This window comes from Stegostoma tigrinum, chromosome 15 (genome assembly GCF_030684315.1).
Source record: "Stegostoma tigrinum isolate sSteTig4 chromosome 15, sSteTig4.hap1, whole genome shotgun sequence".
In the NCBI taxonomy this organism is placed as follows: Eukaryota; Metazoa; Chordata; class Chondrichthyes; order Orectolobiformes; family Stegostomatidae; genus Stegostoma; species Stegostoma tigrinum.
The window spans coordinates 74,535,727-74,559,313 of record NC_081368.1 but is presented as its reverse complement, the minus strand read 5'-3'; the positions used below and the strand labels follow the sequence as shown (position 1 = coordinate 74,559,313).

The following is a 23,587-nucleotide window of genomic DNA, read 5'->3' as shown; positions in this document are numbered from 1 at the left end:
CATTTCCCACAGCCACTGCATGCCATTTCACTCAGTCACTGCACGCCATTTCACTCAGTCACTGCATCCATGCTGCATGGTCCATGCAATGTATAAATGTGGCATAAAATCCTTACTTGGATGTTCATTTCCTCTTGTAATAACATGTGGCATCATGAGCATCCTTAATCACTTGCATTTAATCGGAAAGCCTGGTCCAAACACCAGATAACATGACAGTCCGAACAGAACGCATTTTCCAATGCTTTAAACATAGAGTCATGTGTGTCTCAGTGAATAAAAATCCTCCTCATTTTACCGCAATTAAATCTCATAATAAAGGGAGTATGTCTGAAAGTTGTCTCATCCGAAGGAAAACAGACTTGCTCCAGGAAAGCTGCTAAAATATATCAACAAAAATATATATGAAATGATTCTAGAAATTTCTGCAACACAAAGATCAAAGGAAACAATAGTTTGATGAACACACTGTCAAGTGTTGCACTTACACATCACATTTTGGAAAACAAACCACACTGATTTTCTACTTTATAAAAAAAATTGTTCCAAGTCTTCATTATGCAGCAGAGAACTGAAAAGGTGTAGACTTTTAACCTGCATAGAAAGTATGTGCGGAAGTTAAAACAAACAAAAAAAAGCCACTTCTGTCCTAAAAAGACAATATTATATTACAAAAAGGCAGGGAAATTGGAGAATGCAGCATCATGCTTCCTGCAGAGATCAAGTTTTGTCTGTGTCGTAAAAAACAAAAGAACTGTGGGCACTGTAAATCAGCAACAAAAGCAGAAGTTGCTGGAAAAGCTCAGCAGGTCTGGCAGCATCAGTCAAGAGTGAGATCTGAGGAAGGGTCACAGGACGCGAAACATTAACTCTGACATTGTCTACGTCATAGTGAGTTATGTCTCTTGCTTCAGCAAAATCCAACCAACTCTGAATGAAAATCAATGCTTAAGAAATATCCAAAACATCCGCTGTCCCCGTTGTGGCTTCTTCTGCATTGGGGAAACGATAAAGAGGCTTGGGGACCGCTTTTCAGAACACCTACGCTCAGTTTGCAGTAAACAACTGCACTTCCCAGTCACGAACCATTTCAACTCCCCCTCCCATTCCCGAGAGGACATGTCCAACCTGGGCCTCCTGCAGTGCCATAATGACGCCACCCGAAGGTTGCAGGAACAGCAACTCATATTCTGCTTGGGAACCCTGCAGCCCAATGGTATCAATGTGGATTTCACAAGCTTCCAAATCTCCTGTCCTGCCACTGCATCCCAAAACCAGCCCAGCTCGTCCCCGCCTCCCTAACCTATTCTTCCTCTCACCCATCCCCCCTCCCACCTCATGCCGCACCCCTATTTCCCCTCAACCCGCTCCCTTGACCTGTCCGGCCTCCCCAGACTGACCTATCCCCTCCCTGCCTCCGTACCCATACTCTCCTCTCCACCGATCTTCTCCTCCATCCATCTTCCATCCGCCTCTCCCTCTCTCCCTATTTATTTCAGAACCCGCACCCCCTCCCCATTTTCTGAAGAAGGTTCTCGGCCCGAAACGTCAGCTTTTGTGCTCCTAAGATGCTGCTTGGCCTGCTGTCTTCATCCAGCTCCACACGTTGTTATCTCGCATTCTCCAGCATCTGCAGTTCCCATTATCTCTCCAAAACAAAGGCTGCAGTCTTTCAAAACCCAATCTCAGATTTTGCAGATAGTCCTCACCCTGAAAAAATACCAAATATGTATGAAGAGGAAAACTGGAGGTGAAACCATTCAAAAATTTTTCATTGGCACAACAAATGTTCCAACTGTAAAAGCAGGTTAAGCACCTGTATATAAGGAAACTTTAAACAGACACTTACAGCCAACAAATGTGAGAAATATCCATTTCTTGCTGGATGACCAATTTTGCTGTTGGGAAAATAGGCCTAGGCTTAGCAATGTACATTCAAACAAGATAGCAACCTCTCAGATCTCAACACTCACAGTCGTAGAGTTCTGTTTTCACAGGTTGGAGTATAATAGCATCAAGCACAATACACCAAATCTTCTTTGGTACCTTTTCCTTCCATAAAACTGCTTTTAGTAGATGCGCACAGAATTCATTTTATACACGTTGAACAGTTGCTAAGTTCAAGATGCCAGTTCCAGCACTTTGACTTGCATCTGCTTCATCATCAAAACAGAGCAAAATAAAGACCCACTCTTTGTAAGTCACGTTTTCCATTTTTAGTGACAAGGTGAAGTGCGAGAACTGCTCACTTGATGTTAAAATCTCTTAAGTATGTACCTATATATTTCAATTCTGTGAAATATGTGGAATGAGTTCGAGAGAAGGATTAATTTTGTTGCGCTGGGAGAGAGCTGGGACAGATAAAATAGGTTGAATGGCCTCCTCCCATGCTAAAAATGTCCATAACTGTTCTTGGCCCTGCTAAATTGAAGTGGCCATCCTTTCATTGTGACTGTGAGACGCAGCATGTTACGATAGATGGCATAATGAAGAAATCCTTTGTTATTCATGAACTTTTCAGCACTCGGCATTCTTCCGAAGTCAAATGTTCGATATGTACCTGTTGCACTGACTTGGTTCCAAACAGTTATAATGTGGAGGTGCTGGTGTTGGACTAGGATAGACAAAGTCAGAAGTCACATGGCATCAGGTTATAATCTGACAGGTTAATTTGAAATCACACAAGCTTTTGGAATGCAGTCCCTTCATCAGGTGCGGTCAGAGAGGAAAACACACAGACACACAATTGATAAGCTGACAGATCAAAACATCATACAACTGGTGTGAGTGGAGTGTCAGATAATAAGTCTTCATCCAGGATGTTTGTTTGTTTGCAGATATTTTGTTGAAGAAACACACAACTTGTAGTTACAGTCAGTGTGGTATCTTATAAATTCTTGCTTTTGAAATAAAGGTTAAAACTCTAAGACAGATTCTGAACACAAGCCTCGAAACTACAAGTCAGAGTCTGACCTGAGATGTCACCTTTTGTACATTCCTGTTGCGCTGCCTGATTATCATGACAACACAGCACTGACATTGACTTGATAAACGCTTTACTTGCCTCTAACACTCTTGGTCACCTGTATCGAGTTATTATCTGACACTCCACTCACGCCAATTCTATGATCTTTTGATCTCTCTGCTGATAAGCTGTGTCTCTCTGTGGTCACCTCACTAACTGCACCTGATGAAGGGGCTGCACTCCAAAAGCTTGTGTGATTTCAAATGAACCTGTTGGACGACAAGCTGGTGTCATGTGACTTCTGACTTCAAACACTTATAGAATGTGTTTTCAATCCTATCGTGACTTGACAATAAGTCAACTTCTTAAAATTTATAAAATGAGAATGTCAAGTGAAGTATGTCTAACCTTGAGCGCTTGAAAAAGGAAATATTACAACCATCGTCTAGTCAGACAGTAAAGACAGAAGGAATGATTTCATCGACTGTGTCTGACACCACACAATTAATCCCCCTGATGGAAGAAAGGTTGGCTGCGTTCTGTTTCTTCAGGAACATCCAGCTAATACCACCTTACTACTGCTTTTTTTATTCATCTGGTGTTCCATCTAATTCCTTGCAGTCTTGGTCAAACCTTCATGTAATTTATTTAAATTTTCAATAAAATAAATTTAACTTTATATTCCACAATTTTAACATCTCCTTTTAAGGTTTGAACGGTTCACTTCGTACACTGCACATGTTGTGTCAATAATTGGAGAACATGGTGGAAAAATCAAGATATATTGACAAGTAAACAAATGGCTAACTTCTGTTTCCTTGTCAGTCATGCCTTTTGAACAGAACGTAAAGTTGCGCAACTATGTAGAGATAACAATTTAAAACTGGGAAGACCACTTTGTGGTCCCCACACCAATCTCTATTCACGACCTACTGATTGCATTACTCCGCCTTGGCAACAATGTAATATTACACTTGTCTCAGCACAACCTTGGCATCTTGTTTATCCCATGATGAACGTCCGACCACACATTCATGCAATCCCTAAAGCTGTCTCTTTACATCTTTTCAATCCTGCCTACATGTCTTTTGTCTCGGCTCATTAGCAGTGAAACCTTCACCTGGAACTACTTCACTTCTGGACCTGACAATTCCAATGCATTCCCTGATGGAGACCCACATTTGTCCATTGAACACTTGAGGTCGTCTAAAACTCCACTGCCTGAGTCTCAACTTGAACCAATTCCTATTCTCTGTACTTTCTACCTGACTGATACTATGAACAGTAATTTTATTAAATTCTCATTTTTGTTTACAAATCGTTACTTGGCTATGCCTATCGCTATTTTGGTAATCTCCACCAGTCCAACCATACTTCAGGAAATCTGCACTCGTCTAATTATGTCCTCTTGCCCACTCTTGATTTTAAACGGCCCACTACTAGTTGCCAAACGTTTAATTGTGTCGGCTTCAAACCCAAGAAGAGACTTCCTACACCTTCAGCGAGCAAACTCACATCCAGAACCTCAACCCAAGCAACAAATCCTCTCAAAACTCGCTAACTTCCTACACCTCTTAGCCTCTGTACATTTCCTCTTTTAAGGCACTTTTTCAAACAATCCTCTTTCATCAAGCTCTTGATCATCAGAACTAACAACTTAATAAGGCTCAGTTGTATTCTGGGATCGTTAATACTCCAATTAGACGCCTTCAAAGTTTCCCTCCATTAAAGAGATTTTATAAGTGGTTGAAGTCATTGCCAAGCAGAGGGGGACGAATTGGGGAGTTATTTCAAAGAGCTACGATATGCCAAACGACCTCCTTCCACACTGGCCAACTCTGATTGTACAAAAACAAAAATGATTTTCAGACTTGGGAAGATCCCTCAAAAATGTCACAAGTAACCAGCTTTTGGGCAGAGTCGAGCTGCTGAGATGATAGACCAGGATTTAGGGGTACCAGGAGTGATAATATGCTGAGCACAATCAAATTTTGAGGTTGTAGAATGATGTGGTCTTCAGCATTTTTGACACTTGGACCGTTTTCCTTCCTTTCCACAGAACAAGTCAAATAGCGGCAGCACAATGTTGCATGGCCGCTCAAGCTTGCTCCACCGTCGATGATGATTGTGGCTGGTCTTCCACATCAATTCAACTTTTGCTCATATCTCATCCTCTTTTCATAACATCGATCTATTCGCGTGTCGTATCCCTCTTGCTAACTTAATGAGAATTCATTCCAATCAATGAACTTCTAACGCTGACCCACCCCAGGTCAAAAAATTCAGCTGAGATCAGGAACTGATCTCGCCTGTATGGCTGAGCTGGCTTTTAAAAAGTTTGCCGGTGAGAGTCCCAGTGAGAAACATTCATTAAAAAAAAATAATTGCATGGATTGCTCTCCAATCCTAAACTCTATTCAAATTCAGTTGGTTTGTGATGCAGAGTGATGCCCTGCAGAGAGGGCTCAATTGCCACACCAGTGAGCTGACCACAAAGGGTCTTCGCCTCAACCCCTCTACTTCCCTGACGCATGGTGATCTTCAGGTTAAATCATAACCAGTTGTCTCTCTCTAAGGAGTCGCCAAATGGCGTGCTAAGACTTTACCTTTAACCCTGATAACATGGCAACAAGCAGATAACTCAGCTGATGTCACTGACTAATAGAATCCTCAACTATACTAATATGAACGATGTGATATCATCAGAAGGCATGCTCAACCAAGTTTTAATTTGCAAATTAACTTAACAACCATTCAATCAATATTACTGAAGTACTCATATTACTGATCGTCTCGATACAACCTTGTGGTTACATCTGTTCATAAGTGAAGTGTAATGTAATTGCACTTACTGTGGTTTTATCAATGTGATCCTGCAATGAGTCAATAAGCAGGTCACTCACAGGTTGCCAGTGTGGACCCCCTCAGCTGTTATCACATGAGCCTCAAGATCATCCAGAACTTTGTGCAGTTCTTGAAGTTTCTCCAACGCCTTTTCCACCTGTTTCTGCCAGTTGCTCGCACGGATTTTCAGTTGTTCCCAATTTTCCTTCACTTCTATTGACTGTTTGCGGACAGCTTTGGCAATTCTCTGGGCTCTCTCTTCCGGGGCAGGTTCTGGAAATATGGAATGCAAATAATTTATCAACTATTCATGATTTTGATTGATAGATTTTCTTTCTAATCCCCTTTCCTTCAAAAGGTCTCTATGGACTTTCTCCTGAAATTGGGATATATAGTATAAGACGAAAGATTTTGGTACAGGCACATCAATGATAAATTCTGTAATGAGCTGGCAGGTCGCAGAGCCATTAACAGAGAATCACAGAGAACCAATACAAAGCCAAATAAAATTCTGCAGATATTTGAAATTTGTCACTACCAAGGAAACTTTAAAGAAGGAAAAGGATTAGTGACTAAATGGGTACAATTCTCAACAAAAGATTTGAAAAATCCTTTCAGGATATCTTTCATAGCTATGAGACAAACATCCAACACAAACCAACTTTCATCTTTCAGGACTGGCAAGTTAGAATGATAAACCCAAAGTCCACCCTGCATAGTTCTCTCTAGAACTCACTTAATGAGGTTGTTAAGAGATGTAGAGATAACCAAGTGTGCAGCTGGATGAACACAGCAGGCCAAGCAGCATCTGAGGAGCACAAAAGCTGACATGTTGGGCCGAGACCTTTCATCAGAAAAGGCGGAGGGGGAGAGAGTTCTGAAATAAATAGTGAGAGAGGGGGAGGCGGATCAAAGATGGTTAGAGGAGAAGATAGGTGGAGAGGAGACAGACAAGTTAAAGAGGTGGGGATGGAGCCAGCAGAGGTGAGTGTAGGTGGGGAGGTAGGGAGGGGATAGGTCAGTCCGGGGAGGACGAACAGGTCTCCGGGGCGGGAAGAGGTTAGGAGGTAGGAAATGGGGGTGGGGTTTGAGGTGGTAGGATGGGACAGGTGGGCTGGTTTTGGGATGCGGGAGGGGGAGGGGTGATTTTGAAGCTTGTCAAGTCCACATTGATACCATGGAGTGCAGGGTTCCCAAGCGCAATATGAGGTGCTGCTCCTGCAACCTTCAGGTGGCATCGTTGTGGCATTGCAGGAGGCCCAGGATGGACATGTTACCTGAGGATTGGTAGGGAGAGTCGAAACAGTTCACGACTGGGAGATGCAGTTCTTTAGTGCAAACTGAGCACAGGTGAAGCGGCCCCCAAACCTCTGTTTGGTTTCCCCGATGTAGAGGGGGCCACAATGGCAACAGTGGATACAGTCGACCACATTAGCAGATGTGCAGGTAAACATCTGTTTGATGAGGAAATTCTTCCTGGGGCCTGGGATGGGGGTGAGGGGGGAGGTATCGGGACCAGTGAATTTTAAACGTTGTGATGACAACATTTATTGATATGCAGGCAAAAGTGCTGGGTGTAGGGAGTGCTAGAGGGGAGTGTGGAGCGGATAAGGGGGTCACCTAAGGGTGGTGGGAAAAATGTCTTTGGTGGTGGGGTCGGATTGCGGATGGCAGAAGGGTCGGAGGACGACGCATTGAATCCGGATGTTGGTGGGGTGGTATGTGAGGGCGAGGAGGACACTGTTTTGGTAGTTATTATGGGGTGCGGGTGTGAGGGATGAGTTGTGGGAAACGCGGGTGACACGGTCGAGGGCGTTTTTGACCACTGAGGAGGGGGGAGTTCCGGTCCTTGAACAACCCTCAACAGTTTCTCTTTCAATTCCTCCCACTTCCTACAGACAAAGTGGGTGGCCAGGGTAGCCAAATGGGCCCAAGCTATGCCTGCCTCTTTGTAGGTTACACAGAACGCTCCCTCTTCCGTACCTACACTGGCCCTCAACCCCACCTCTTCCTCCGTTACATCGATGACTGTATCGGCACCGCCTCGTGTTCCCACAAGGGGCTCTAACAGTTCATCCACTTCACCAACACCTTCCTCCCGAACTTGAAGTTAACCTGGACAATCTCTGATACCGCTCTCTCCTACCTGGACCACTCTATTTCCAACCACTGACAAACAAATATCCATTTCAACTCCACCAATTCCCACAGCTACCAAGATTACACCTCCTCCCACCATATTCCTGCAACAATTCATCCCCTATTCCCCATTCCTTTGCCTCTGCATCTGCACTCCCAGGATGAGGTATTCTATTCCTGTATATCTCAGATGTCCTCATTTTTCAAGGACCACAACTTGCCCCGCTCTGTGGTTGATAACGCCCTCGACCGTGTCTCCAGCATTTCCTGCAACAAATCCCTCTCACCCAACCCCGCAACAACAACCAAAACAAAGTCTCCCTCGTCCTGACGTACCACCCCACCAACCTCCGGATACAACGCATCATCCTTCGAAACTTTCAGATTCTCTGGGAGGCTACGGAGGAGGTGGCGGAGCCTTGGGCCTTGATCTTTGAATCCTCATCGTCTACAGGTTTAGTACCAGAAGGCTGGAGGGTTGCAAATGTTGTGCCCTTGTTCAAAGAGGGCAGTAGAGATGACCCAGGTAATTATAAACCCAGTGAGCCTTACGTCTGTTGTAGGAAATGTTTTGGAAAGGATTATAAGAGAGGGGATTTATAATCATCGAGCAAGCACCAATTTGATGGGAGATAGTCAACATGGATTTGTCAAGGGCAGGTCATGTCTCACAAGCCTCATTGAGTAATTTTGGAAGGTGACCAAGCACGTGGATGAGGATCGGGCAGTTGACGTGGTGGACATGGACTTCAGTAAAGCCTTCGATAAGGTTCCACATGGTAGGCTATTGGAGAAAACATGGAGACATGGGATTGAGGGAGATTTAGCAGGTTGGATTAGAAACTGGCTTTGGCTAAGGAGGCAACCAGTGGTGGTTGATAGAAAATATTCAGCCTGGAGTCTGGTTACTACTGGTTTGTCTCAAGGATCTGTTTTGGGACCACTGCTGTTTGTCATTTTTATAAATGACTTGGACGGAGGCATTGGTAGATCGGTTAGTAAGTTTGCAGATGACACTCAAGTCGGTGGAGTGGTGGACAATGTGGAAGAATGTTGCAGGTGACAGGTAGACTTGGATGAACTGCAGAATTGGGCGGAAAGGTGGCAGATGGAGTTCAATGCGGATAAATGTGAGGTGATTCACTTTGGGATGAATAATAGGAAGGCAGAATATTGGGTCAATGGAAAGATTCTTGGTAGTGTTGCTGTGCAGAGGGTGTCCATCTATGTCGATCCCTGAAAATTGCCATCCAGGTTGATCATGCTGTGAAGAAGGCTGACGGTCTTTTAGGTTTCATTGGCAGTGGGATTGAGATCCAGAGCAACTGTCCAAACAGCTGGTGCGGTCTCATTTGGAATATTGCGTACAGTTCTGGTCGCCCCATTACAGGAAGGATGTGGAAGCATTGGAAAAGGTGCAGAGGAGATGTTGCCTGGTCCCGAGCGAAGGTCTTCTGAAGAAAGGCTGAGGGACTTGGGTCTGTACTCATTGGAGAGAAGGTGGTTCAGAGGGGATTTAATAGAGACATACAAGATGATCAGTGGATGAGACAGGGTGGACAGTGTGGGTCTTTTTCCGAGGATGATGACGTCAGCTTGTATGAGGGGGCACAGCTAAACAGTGAGGGACAATAGATTTGAGATAGATATCAGAGGCAGGTTCTTTACGCAGAGAGTGGTAAGGATGTGGAACCCCCTGCCTGCCAATGCAGTTAGCTCAGCCACATTAGGGGCATTTCAACAGTCCTTGGATAAGCATATGGATGATAATGGGATCGTGTAGGGGGATGGGCTTAGATTAGTTCACTGGTCCATCCACATCATCGCAATGAGCAAAAAAGCACACCGTTGTCTCTACTTCACAGGAGGCTAAGGCAATTCCGTGTGCCCACAAGGGCAACTTTCATTGATGTACCACAGAAAGCATCCTACCTGGATGCAGATCACAGCACGGTTCCTCTAGCAAAACAATCCCTAATTATTATGGCTCCTGCCTTTCTTCTTCCAGGCAGAATTGGTTCTGCTTTGTCATAACTAATTTGGGAGAAAATCCACGCTCAGTCTAAGTTAATTCTTCCAACAATTCAGATACCATGGAATACTGAGCAATGAGTTGGTGTGTGAGAAAAAGAGAGAGAGAGGGAGGGAGAGAGAGAGAGAGGGAGAGAGAGAGAGAGAGAGAGAGAGAGAGAGAGAGAGAGAGCGAGAGAGAGAGAGAGAGAGAGAGAGACAAAGCCAGAGAGGTTGGGGGGGTGGGGGAGGGAGAGAGAGCGCGAGAGAGGGAGAGCGCGAGAGAGGGAGAGCGCGAGAGAGGGAGAGCGCGAGAGAGGGAGAGCGAGCGCGAGAGAGGGAGAGCGAGCGCGAGAGAGAGAGAGAGAGCGCGAGAGAGAGCGCGAGAGAGAGATCGAGAGAGAGAGAGAGAGCGAGCGAGAGAGAGAGCGCGAGAGAGAGCGCGAGAGAGAGCGCGAGAGAGAGCGCGAGAGAGAGAGAGATGGGCAATGAGGGAGAGAGGGAGAGACAGACAGACAGAATAGGTGACAGAATGTGAGTGTGTGAGCGCCTGCATCAGACACTGAGAGAGATGTTGCTCAGGTGGAGATAGTTGAGAGTGTCGATCACCAACAATCTCTCCTGGTCCACCCAGATCGTCGCAATGGGCAAAAAAGCACACCAAATGTCTCTATTTCCCCAGCAGGCGAAGGTAATTTGGAGTGTCCGCAAGGTCAACTTTCATTCATGTACCAGAGAAAGCATCCTATCTGGATGCATGTCACAGCATGGTTTGGCAACAGCTCTTCCTAAGACCACAAGAAACTGCAGAGTCATGAACACAGCATAGTCCATCATGCAAACCAGCCTTCCATTCGTTGATTCCACCTCTACTTCCCGCTGCCTCGGCAAAGAAACTGACATCATCAAAGGCCCTTCTCACCCCACAATTACACTCTCTTCGCCCTTTTTTGGAAGGGAAGATGTAAAAAAAGTTTGTATACATGCGTGAAAAGATTCAAGAACAGCTTCTTCACCACTGTTATTGGACATCTGAATAGGACACTGAAAAGCTTAAATCTAATTTTGATCTTGCTCTCTGTGCATCTTCTCTGTAGCTGTCACTATGTTCCGTTTCACTAATGCGCCTTGTTTGATATCACCTGTCTATACTGCATGCAGAAGAAAACTTTTCACTGTACCTGGGCACATGTGACAATGATGACTCAAATCAAGATAATAAAATGTGAGGCTGGATGAACACAGCAGGCCAAGCAGCATCTCAGGAGCACAAAAGCTGACGTTTCGGGCCAAGACCCTTCATCAGAGATGCTGCTTGGCCTGCTGTGTTCATCCAGCCTCACATTTTATTATCTTGGATTCTCCAGCATCTGCATCTCCCATTATCTCTGACTCAAATCAAATTGACTGTGTGCAAGAGAGAGGTGAGCATATGATTGTGCTCAAGAGTGCAAAGACAGTGCATGAAAGTGTGTGTGTGCGCACGACAGAATGTGTGTGCCAGTGACTGTGCTTGAGAGTGTGTGAAAGGGAGTTCGCACAAGAAGGGAGTGTTACAGCATGCATGAGGGAGTGAGTGTGTCTGTAAGTGTGAGTGAGCTTGACAGCAAGTGAATTTGCAAACCTAAGTGTGTGAGGGAGAGATTTGTGGTAGTGTGTGTGTACTTGAGAGTAAGAGCATTGGCAAAAGATCCTGCGACAGTGCATGCAAGTGTGCCACAGAATGTGTGCAAGACCGTGTACGACTGTGTGACGGTATGGAGTATGAATGAGTGAGAATGTGACAGAGTGTGTTCGTGAGAGACTGTGTTCCTGACTTTTTTTTGTGTGTGTTTAGTGTGTTTGTGCATGAGGGACAGAATATGCATGTGCAACATAGTGTGACTGTGAACCTCTGTTGGTGCCTGTGAGTGAAGTGATGGGGAGAACAGGGAGAGGAGAGATAAAGACTGAGAGAGAGAGAGAGACAGACAGAGAGAGACACAGACAGACAGAGAGACACAGACAGAGAGAGAGAGAGACAGAGAGAGAGAGAGAGACAGACAGAGAGAGACAGACAGACAGAGACAGACAGACAGAGAGAGACAGACAGAGAGAGAGAGACAGAGGGAGAGAGACAGAGAGAGACAGAGAGAGAGACAGAGAGAGAGAGAGAGAGAGAGAGAGAGAGAGAGAGAGAGAGAGAGAGAGAGAGAGAGAGAGCGCATGAGAGAGAGATGAGATGAGGAATTAGGAATGATGAGTGGTCAATACCTGGAGGAAAAAAAGAACAGTGTGTGAGTGTTAAGAGAAGCCGCTGGATGTAATATGGAGGCTATTGTTTTATTGATTGTACTAAATGAAAAGCAAGTGTCACCTTTCAGTGTTAGGGGACAGGAGATGTGCATTAGAGAAGGAGATATAGTCAGCCTTGTTATGGACAGCAGACACGTTGCAAATGCATAGAAACTGACATGAAAGTTTTCTTGTCAATGTGTAAATAGGTGAGACAAATATGACGAGTTAATATTGTACCTTTGCGCTCAGTAAAATCATGGAATCATGAATCAGAGAACCCTTACAGTGTGGAAACAGGTCGGTCAGCCCAACATGTCCACACTGCCCCTCACAGCATCCCACCCAGACCCATCCACCTGTAACTCACCTAACCTACACATCACTGAACACCTTGGGAAATTTAGCATGGCCAATCCACCGACCTTGCACATCTTTTGACTGTGGGAGCAAACTCGAGCATCCGGAGAAAACCCATGCAGGCACATGGAGAATGTGCAAACTCCATACAGAAAGTCACCAAAGGGTGGAATTGAGACAGTGGTGTTAACCAGAGCCACTGTGCTCTATATTATGCGAATTCAGCTGCAAGCATTTTTTTTTAAAGAAGGGAAACTTACCATCGTCACAGGATTAGAGTGGTTTCAATCTTCTATCAGCTTTTAGAACCTTATCCATATCTGCCTTCACAAGGGCAAGGTGATGGTAATGGTGTGAGACCGGTTAGTATGCAGCAGCTCGCCGTGCAAAAAATTAACGGCACTTTCATTGCTTTTTTCCTGGGGGCATAACAGAAAGACAAGAACATGAAAAAATCCTGAAATCTTTCTCCAATTTCAATCTCAAAGGGACCATCCGTTCCTCAAAAGTCATAACCAAACTGAACATGGGCCTCCTGCAGTGCCACAAATGATGCCACCCCAAAGTTGCAGGAACAGCAACTCATATTCCGCTTGGGAACCCTGCAGCACAATGGACATGGCTGACAGCTCTGTCAACCACGAATGCAAGGAATGCTCAGTTGAGGAAGAATGCAGACATTTCGGACTCCCTCCAGCAGAAGATATCATTAGAACAAATGGATCTGTCTGGACAGTCCTGTTTGTAGATTTTGGGAAGTAAGACTCTATTGTTTGTCATCAAGGATATGGTTGAGTGATCATATTCAGACTGAAGAGACCAAGAATGTGAGGCTGGAGAATGGGTGCAGAACCATGCCTCTCGGAATTCCTGTGCGTAGAGGCGTGATTCTCCACCCATAATGCAACCAACCAACAGATACAATTGGACCCCCACACACAAACCCATACAGATCAAAACCGGAAATGACAGTACTCATGGTAACAGACTGGACAGTGTCAATTCCAGGCAGAGTAGAATAACATCGTTTCATTGGAGGCTGTACCGATGATGTCACCGATCATGGTGACGAAACGTCTGAATGAGAAGAAGCCAGCTCGGCGAGCAAGTTCACAACCTCAATCAGAGAACTGGCTGTTTTGAACTACCTTGTTCAAGAGTTTCAGTTTTGATTTTGAATGTTAAATCTCGCTCCCACATAGGGATGGAGGATTACTGTTAACAGCTGCATTCTAACTAATTCAGATCGAATCATTATTGTTTTGACCAGTCTTCGGGTCAGGCTCCCTCGGTGACTGAGTCTCCCAAATTGTTAAGTTCCCTCGTGAAAGACTCCCCTTCTTTACACACCCAACTAGATCCACCTCAGTTGGTACGAATTAAGCTGATTAAAAAGGATCTTTGTCTTCTGGATACCTTCCTATGCTTCAGAAGGAGTCAAGATAACTCAGGGTGACACGGTGACTCAGTAGTTAGTAATGCTACCTCACAGCACCAGGGACCCGAGTTCCATTCCAGCCTCGGATGACTGTCTGTGTGGAGTTTGCACATTCTCCCCTTGTCTGTGTGGGTTTCTGCTGGGTGCTCTGGTTTCCTCCCACAGTCCAGAGATGTGCAGGTTAGGTGGATTGGCAATGCTGAATTACCCACAGTGCCCACGGATGTGTAGGTTAGGTACATTAGCCATGGGAAATGCAGGCTGACAGGGATAGAGTAGGGGAATGGGGATGGGTCTAGGTGGGATGCTCTTTGGAGGGTTGCTGTGGGCTTGTTGAACTGAGTGGCCTGTTTCCACACTGGGGATTCTGTAAAACTAGCTTCTCCTGAACTCGTGAGAGAGTGAGTTTATCAATTGCTAAATGCAACAAGTCATAAGGCACCACAAATATGCACAAGTTAGAAACAAGAAATTAGCTCAAAAACCATAAAAGTTAAAAGGGATACGGATACTTCAGCCTTTGGATTGTTTGTGAAGAATAGAAAGTGGGATGTTGTGGCCACTAAGTTGGGCGATCCCCGTAATGTTGATATGAATTCAGCAGTTAATTTTGAGATTCTTGTTGAAATTCTTTTGACCTTGTTTCCCTTTTGACATTGCCCAGGTTTGCAGAGCTCAGAGCAAGAGATTTTCTTTTCTTCTTACCTGCAGCATTGGGCGATGAAACGGCTGTCCCAGAGCTGTGACCTCCGCAACTCCTGAGACCACACGAGCACATTCGCCCAGGAATACACACGGACTGATACGAAAGAACTATCGGGATAACAATACTCAGCGTGGTACTGGAAAAGACAGCATGTACAAACAGAAAACAGCTGTAAATAGTGTCAAGAGGTGAAATCAAGTGATAAAGCGAAATTCATGGCTCTTTGCTTGCGTGCTCATTGTATTCAGAACAAAATCAACAAATTAATGGCACATTTCTAGGTTGACGGGCATGATTTTATAGCTATTACAAAGACATGGTTACAAGGAGATCAACACTGGAGCTAAGTGCGCAGGGCTATACGACATTCCAAAAAGACAGGCAGGAGGGAAAGTGACTGTAAGCAAAGAAATTAGTATGAGAGCAAGAAACGATCTTGGATCGGAAGATGTAGAATCCAATTTTATTTATTTGTTAATGGGAGGAGGACATCCCTAGCTACGCAGTGTTTATTGTCCATCCCTAATTGCCCAGGGGACAGTTCAAAGTCAATCATATTGCTGTGGGTCTGCAGTCACATGTAGGCCAGATCATGTAAGGGTGGCAGTTTCCTTCCCTAAAGCACATCAGTGAACCAGGTGAGTTTTTCTGACATTTGGCAATGAATTCATGGTCATCATTATATTCTTAACTCATGATTTTCTTTTATATTGAATTCAAATTCCACCATCTGCTGTGCTGGAATTTGAACACAGGTCCCCAGAATGTTATCTCAGTCTCTGAATTAACAGTCCAGCAATAATACCACTAGGCCATTTCCTCCCCCATCGTGGAACAAGAAAGCCTGTAGCTGACTCCCACTTGGGAAAAACAGTGAACCAGCAGCTTCTTAAATGGGCGATCGCATCTCCTTACATTTTAAGACAGCCATGGATAATCAGGACCTTGTGGGAAGGGACGAAATTGGGGGAGGGAAAATTACATCAGTGTTAGGTAGGAGCTGAGCAGTATTAATTGGGAGGAGCTTTTATTGAACAAGTCAACATTTGATCCGTGGGAGTTATTGAAAGACCTACTCTTCAGTTCAGAAGTGGCCTATTCCAGGGAAGGAGGAATGACAAGGATGGCAATCTAAGGACGTACGGACATAAGAAATAAAACAGGAGTAGGCCATCTGTCTCTTCCAGCTCGTTCCGCTGATCTTTTTTGCGGACTCAGCTCCACTTACCCTCCCATTCACCATAACCCTCAATTCCTTTCCTGTTCAAAGATCTATCTGTTTTGCCTTTCAAAACATTCAACAAGGGAACCTCAACTGTTTCAGTGGGCAGAGAATTCCACAGATTCACAACCCTTTGGATGAAGAAGCTCATCCTCAACTCAGTTTTAAATCTGTTCACACTTATTTTGAGGCTGTGCCCCCGAGTTGGAATTTCGCCCATCAGTGGAAACAATTTCCGATCCATTTGTTTCATAATTTTAAAAGTTTCTATTAGATCACCCCTCATTCTTCTAAATTCCAGTGACTGCAATCCTAGTCTACTCAATCTCTCCCCATACAGCAACATTTTTAATTCTGGAATCAACCTCGTGAACCTCCTTTGCACCCCCTCCAGTGCCAGTACATCCTTTCTCAAGTGAGGAGACTAAAACTGTACAAACTACTCCACACCAAGCCTCACCAGCACCCAAAACAACTGTAGCATACCCTCCCGATTTTTAAACTGCATCACTCTCGCAATGAAGGACACTATTCCATTTGCTGTCTCAATTACCAGCCGCATCTGCAAACTACCTGATTCAGACACAAGACTGCCCAGCTCCCTCTAGGAGCAGCATGCTACAATTTTTCACCATTTTAGCAAGACTCCATTTTTCCATAATTGCTACCAAAATGGATACCCTCACATCTACCATCATTGGACTCCATCTGCTAGACCCTTGTCCATTCACTTAAACTTTCTGCATCCTTCCGCAGATTTTCATCGTCCTCTTCAGACTTTACTCTCTCACTCATTTTAGTGTCATCTGTGAACAGAGAAAAATACAGTGCAGAACAGGTCCTTCGGCCCTCGATGTTGCGCCAACCTGTGAACTAATCTAAGCCCATTCCCTCACACTATCCCATCATCATCTATATGCTTATCCAAGGACTGTTCAAATGCCCTGAATGTGGCTGAGTTAACTGCATTGGCAGGCAGGGCATTCCACGCCCTTACCACTCTCTGGGTAAAGAACCTGCCTCTGACAGCTGTCTTCAATCCATCACCCCTCAATTTGTAGCTGAGCCCCCTCGTACAAGCCAACATCATCATCCTAGGAAAAAGACTCTCACCGTCCACCCTGACTCATCTTTCTCTGATCGTCTTGTATGTTTCTATTAAAGGCCCTCTTAGCCTTCTTCTCTCCAATGAGGACAGACTCGAGTCGCTCAGCCTTCTCTCATAAGACCTTCACTCCAGACCAGGCAACATCCTGGTAAATCTCCTCTGCTCCTTTTCCAAAGCTTCCGAATTCGTCCCGCAATGGAGCGACCAGAACAGGTCGCACGAGCGTTTTGTGCAGTTGCAGCATGACATCACGGCTCTGGAACTCAATCCCTCTACCAATAAAGTCTAACACACCGTATGCCTTCTTCACAGCACTATCAACATGGGTGGCAACTTTCAGAGATCTGTGTACATGGACGCCAAGGACCCTCTGCACATCCGCACTACCAAGAATCTTTCCATTGGCCCAGTATTGTACCTTCCTATTATTCCTCCCAAAGCGAATCACCTCACATTGAACTCCATTTGCCACCTTACCGCCCAATTTTGCACTTTATCCAAGTCTCCCTGCAACATGCGACATTCTTCCACATTGTCCACCACTCCACCGACTTTAGTGTCATTTGCAAACTTACTAACCCATCCACCTATGCCTGCATCCAAGTCATTTATAAAAATGACAAACAGCAGTGGGCCAAAAACAGATCCTTGAGGCACACCACTAGTCACCGGACTCCAGGCCGAATATTTTCCATCAAACACCACTGGTTGCCTTTTTACCGAAAGCCAGTTTCTAATCCAAACTGCTAAATCTCCCTCAATCACATGGCTCCGTATTTTCTCCAATAGCCTACCATGTGGAACCTTATCAAAGGCTTTATTGAAGTCCATGTACACTACGTCAACTGGCCTTCTCTCATCCACATGCTTGGTCACCTCCTCAAAATCTCCATGACGTTTGTGAGACACAACCTGCCCTTGACAAATCCATGTTGACCATCTCCAATCAAATTGTTGCTTCCGAGATGATTATAAACCCTATCTCTTATAACCCTTTCCAAAACTTTTCCTGCAACAGACGTAAGGCTCACTGGCTGTAATTGCCTGGCTCATCTCTACTGCCCTTCTTGAACAAGGGCACAACATTTGCAATCCTCCAGTTCTCTGGTGTTAAACCTGCAGACAATGAGGACTCAAAGATCAAAGCCAAGGGCTCCGCCACCTCCTCCCGAGCTTTCCAGAGAATTCTCGGAAAAATCCTCTCAGGCCCAGGGGATTTATCTAGCTTCACACCTTCTAGAATTGATAACATCTCCTCCTTACTAACCTGAATCCTTTCAAGTCTAATAGCACGTATCTCAGTCGTCTCCTCGACGATATTCTCCTCTTCCTCAGTGAAAACAGATGAGAAATATTCATTTAGCACCTCTCCGATCTCTACCCGGTCCACACACAACTTCCCACTTCTGTCTTTGATTGGCCCTATTCCTACCCCAGTCATCCTTATATTCCTCACATACCTTGAGAAAACTTTACGGATCTCCTTTATTCTACCTGCGAATGACTGCTCAGGACCCCTCCTTGCGCTTCTTAACTCTCTCTTTAAATCCTTCCTTGCTCATCTGTAACTCTCCATCGCATCAACTGATCCATCTCATCTCAACATCACATAAGCCTCGCTCTTCTGCTTAACTCGAGATACAATTTCTTTAGTAAACCACGGTTCCCCTACCTTATCACTGACCCCTGCCTGACAGGGATGTACCTATCAAGGACACGCCATATCTGTTACTTAAACCAGCTCCCCATTTCGATTGTCCCCATCCCCTGCATTTTGCGACCCCATTCTTTGCCTCCTAAGTCTTGCCCAATTATAATTGCCTTCCCCCATCTCTAAGTCTTGCCCTGTGGCATGTTCCTCTCCCACTCCATCGCTAAACTAAACGTAACCGAATTATGGTCACTCTCTCCAAAGTGCTCATCTACCACTAAATCAAACACCTGGCCTGGTTCACTGTCAAGTACCAGATCCAGTGTGGCCTCCCCTCTTGTCGGCCCTTCGACGTACCGTGTCGGGAAACGCTCCTGCGTGCATTGGACGAAAACTCATCCATCCGACGTACGAGAGTTACAGCATTTCCAGTCAATGCTTCGGAAGTTAAAGTCTCCCATAATGACCACCCTGTTCCTTTCACTCCTGCCCAGAATCGTTTTGCCAATCCTCTCCTTCAGATCCCTGGAACTTTGCAGAGGCCTATTAAAAAACTCCCAACAGTGTGGCCTCTCCTCTCCTATTTCTGACATCAGCCCATCCCACCTCAGTAGACCAGTCCTCCTCAAAAGTTTTTTCAGCCTCCGTTATACTGTCCTCGACAAACAAAGCCACACCTCCCCCTCTTTTCCCACCTTACCTGATCTTACTCAAAGATCTGAACCCTGGAACCTGCAACATCCATTCCTGACCCTGCTCTATCCATGTCTCCGTAATGGCCACAACATCGAAGCCCCAGGTACCTATCCATGCTGCAACCTCACCTCGCTTATTCCGGATACTCCTGGCAGTCAAGTAGACACACTTCAATTCAGCTTGCTGTTTGCCAGCACACTCCTGTGACACTGAGATCCTGTCCATGTCCTCTCTATTCTCTTTCTCCTGTGTACTGAAACTACACCACAGTTTCCCACCCCCTTGCTAAGCTAGTTTAAACCCACCCGAACAGCACTAGCAAATTTCCCGCCCAGGATATTAGTGCCCCTCTGGTTCAAGTGGATACCGTCCTGTTTGTAGAGGTCCCACCTTCCCCAGAATGAGCCCCAATTGTCCATGTACCTGAAGCCCTCCCACCTGCAGCATCCCTGCAGCCACGTCTTCAGCTGAAATCTCTCCCTGTTCTTTGCCTCGCTATCACTTGGCACGGGTAACAAACCAGAGATAACCACTCCGTTTGTTTGAGCTCTCAGCTTCCAGCGGAGCTCCCTGAAATCCTGCCTGACGTCCCTATCCCTTTTTCTACCTATGTCGTTGGTACCTATGTGGACCATGGCTTGGGGCTGGTCACCCTCTCCCTTCAGGACCCTAAAGACACTATCCGAGACAACACGGACCCTAGCACCTGGAGGCAACGCACCAATCGTGAGTATCTTCGGTTCCAAACAAGCCTTCTATCTGTCCCTCTAACTATTCAGTCCCCAATGACTAACACTCTCCTCCTATACCCCCTTCCCTTCGTTGCAAGAGCGACAGACTCTGTGCCAGAGACCTGCACCCCAGTCAGTATTGAGGTAATGCCTCATCGTAAGGAGGTCAGAATTGACGGAGTGGCAAATATTTAGAGGGTCAGTACTGAGGCAGTGCACAACCGTCAGAGGGTCAGTGCTTAAGGAGAACCCCATTATCAGAAGGTCAACACGAATGGAGAGTCACATCGTCAATGGTTCAGTCCTGAGGAACACTTCATTATCATAGGGTCAGTCCTGAGGCAGTGCTTCATTGTCAGAGGGTCAGTATTAAGGTTTAGAATTGAGGGAGTGCTATCTGATTATATCACTCTGACAATGAGGCACTGCCTCAGGAATGAGCCTCTGACAATGAGGCACTTTCTCAGTTCTGAATCTCTGACAAGGAAGCATTCCCTCAGTGCAAACCCTCTGTATGGACCCGATGTCAATGAGGCACTCGCTGAGTACTGACCCTCTGACAAAGTTCCAATAGCTTACTACTGACCTTCTAATCATGTGCCCCCTACCCCATTTCTAAATCTGTTACATTGAGGGCACTGCCTCAGAACTGACACACTGGCTGTAAGGCAGTCCGTAAAGACTGACCCGCTGATCATGAGGCTGTCCCTCAGTTAATGACCCTCTAAATATGAGGCACTCCCGTAATTCTGACCGTCAGGAGCTACCTCAATGTTGACTCACTGATATAGAGGCACTGCCTCAGAATTGACATGCTGACGATGGGGCACTTGCTCAGGACAGACCCTCTGATAGAGCTGCAGGTTTGATATTAGAGCAGTGATGCACCGCGAGCAGGTCAGTATTAAGGGAGTGCCACACAGTCAGTGGACCAATATTAGGGGAGTGCCACACTGTCAGAGGATCACTCTGAATGGAGTGCTGCACTTGTGGTGAGTGAGTACTGAGGCAGTGCAGCAGTTATTTCAGAGAGAGTGCTGTATTGTCAGAATTTCGCACTGAGGGAGTATCACACAATCAGAGGTCCAATATTAAGGAAACACTGCACTGTTGGAGGGTTGATATAAAGGGAGGGCTGCACTGTCAGAGGGTTAATGATGTGGGAGTGCTGAAATATCACAGAATCAGTCCTGAGAAGTGCTGCACATTCAGAGAGTTAGTGCTGAGGGAGTGGTCTAATGTGAAAAGATTGATATCAAGGGGCACTGCCGAAGGATCAGTAGTGCAATACTGTCAGAAAAACAATATTGAGGGAGTTCTGCTGTGTCAGTGGGTCAATATTACAGGATTGCTGCACGATCCACGTATCAATGTCAGACGGTCAGTCCTGAGGGAGTGCTGCACTGTTGGAGGGCCAATATTGAGTGTGTGCGACACTCAAGAGGATCATTTTGTTGGACTTGTGCACTGTCAGAAGTTCAATTGTAAGCAAGTGCCACACTGGTAGCGGGTTAATATTATGGGAGTGCTGCACTGTCAGACGGCGAAAGATGAGGGAAAGCTCATCATCTGACAGGGCATCACTCCCTTCAGACGAACCCTCAGGCGGTGCAGCACTCCAACAAGTTAGTTTCAGAGGCATGTTGTCCCATCAAATTGACCCTCTGAGACAGGAGCATGCACTAAATATCGACCCTCTCACAATGCTGCACTGCCTTAATATAGGCCCTCTGGCAGGGCGGCTCCCTTTCAGTACACACCTTCCGACAGCACAGCACTCTCCCATCATTGACCCTCTGACAGTGCAATACTCTCTTAATACCTAATGTGTCACACTGCACAACTCCATTAAAATTGACCCAAGCAATCCATGAATATTTGCCCACTGACAGTGCACCTCTTCCTCAGTTCTGACTCTCTGACAGTGCAGCACTCCCCGAAATACTGTCAGAGGGTCAATACTGAGAGAATGCTGCACTGTCAGAGTCAGCTCCCTGCAGTCCTATCAGATGTTCAGTATTAAAGGTATGCCGCATTGGGAGTGCGTGAGCGTCAGTGAATTCTGCACTGCAAGAGGGTCAACAATGAGGAAGAACTGCAATGTCAATGTAACAGGGTCAGAACCGAGTGCCTCACAATCAGAGGGTCAGGATTGAGGTCAGAATTGAGACAGTTATGCAGGATTAGAGTGTCAGTGCTGTGGTCGAGTAGCACTCAGAGGGTCAGTACCGAGGGAAAGCTTCATTGTCAATGGATCACTTCTGAGCCTGTGCTACTTCGTCAGAGGGCCGTACGAATGCGGTGCCTCATTGTAATGGGATAAGAATTGAGGGAATCGCACAATCGGAGGATCAGGACTGAGGTCCTGCAGCACTATCAGCAGAGGGTCACTACTGATGGAGTGCCTTATTGTTAGAGGGTCAGTGCTGAGGGAGTGCATCGTTGTCAAAGGATCAAATTGAGATGATGCCTCATTTTAATATGGTCAGTTTGAGGTAGTGCAACACTGTCAGGGGGCCAGGAGTACTGAGGAAGTGCTGAAAATCCCCATGATTAATGGAAGACCCTCATGTTTAAAATGTCAAAACAGAGAGAGGGCATAATGGCCAGAGGGTCAGTTCTGAGTTTGTACCTTGTTGCCAGGCGGCTAGTTATGAGGGAGTACCGAATCTCTGGGAGTGACTAATCTGTCAGAGAGTCAGGACTTGAGGGACTGCTGACCGTCTCTCAGTGCTGTAATTCCCCAGCACTGACCCGCTGGCACACTCTTACTGTTGACCCTCTCAGAGGGCAGTTTCCCTTCGTACTGACTCCCCTCAGTGTAGCACTCCCTCATTGCTAACCCAACTCTGTGTAGCATACCATTAACATTGACCCTCTGACAGTGCAGTGCTCTGTGATGACTCACTGTTCTGACAGTGCAGTTCTCCCTCAGTAGTGACACTCTGACAGTGCAGCACTTGCTAAAAATTGGCCTTCCGACAGTGTTGAGCTCACTCATTGATGACACTGACAATGCAGCACTCCCTCAGTACTTACTCTGCAACACTTCAGCACGTGCTCATCATTGACCCTCTGACAGTATTGCAGTCACTTAATATTGAGCCTCAGTCCTGGAGCACTGTCTGAAGATTGACCTCCTGACAGTGAAGCTCTCCCTTAATATTGACCCTCTGAGAGGGTGACTTTCTCTCAGTGCTGACCCTTCAGTGGTGTCGCATGACTTACCACTTTCCCATCACCACCTTATGCTACCGCTCCCCCCACCAGCCCACCGCATCAACATCATCTTTCTGAAATTGTTGCATTCCCTGAATTTTAACACACTGATAATGCAGAATTCCTTCATTATTGACCCAATGAGAACAGAGCACACCCTTCTTCTTGACGCTCTGACAGTGCAGTGCTCCCTGAAAAGTGGCCCTCCCTCAGTGCAGCACTCC

The 23,587-nt window shown here is 45.8% G+C and overlaps 1 long non-coding RNA gene across 1 annotated transcript in view; it reads right to left on the bottom strand.

The window, feature by feature from the left end:
- Positions 1-1,372: 1,372 nt before the first annotated feature.
- LOC132210578 (uncharacterized) overlaps positions 1,373-23,587 on the bottom strand; it is a 188,638-nt gene continuing 166,423 nt past the window's right edge. Inside the window, exons 4-7 of the long non-coding RNA XR_009446724.1 lie at positions 14,736-14,872; positions 12,853-13,011; positions 5,818-6,082; positions 1,373-1,710 (exon numbers count right to left, since the gene is read on the bottom strand). This is a non-coding gene — a long non-coding RNA (uncharacterized LOC132210578). The remainder of the gene's footprint in view (positions 1,711-5,817; positions 6,083-12,852; positions 13,012-14,735; positions 14,873-23,587) is intronic.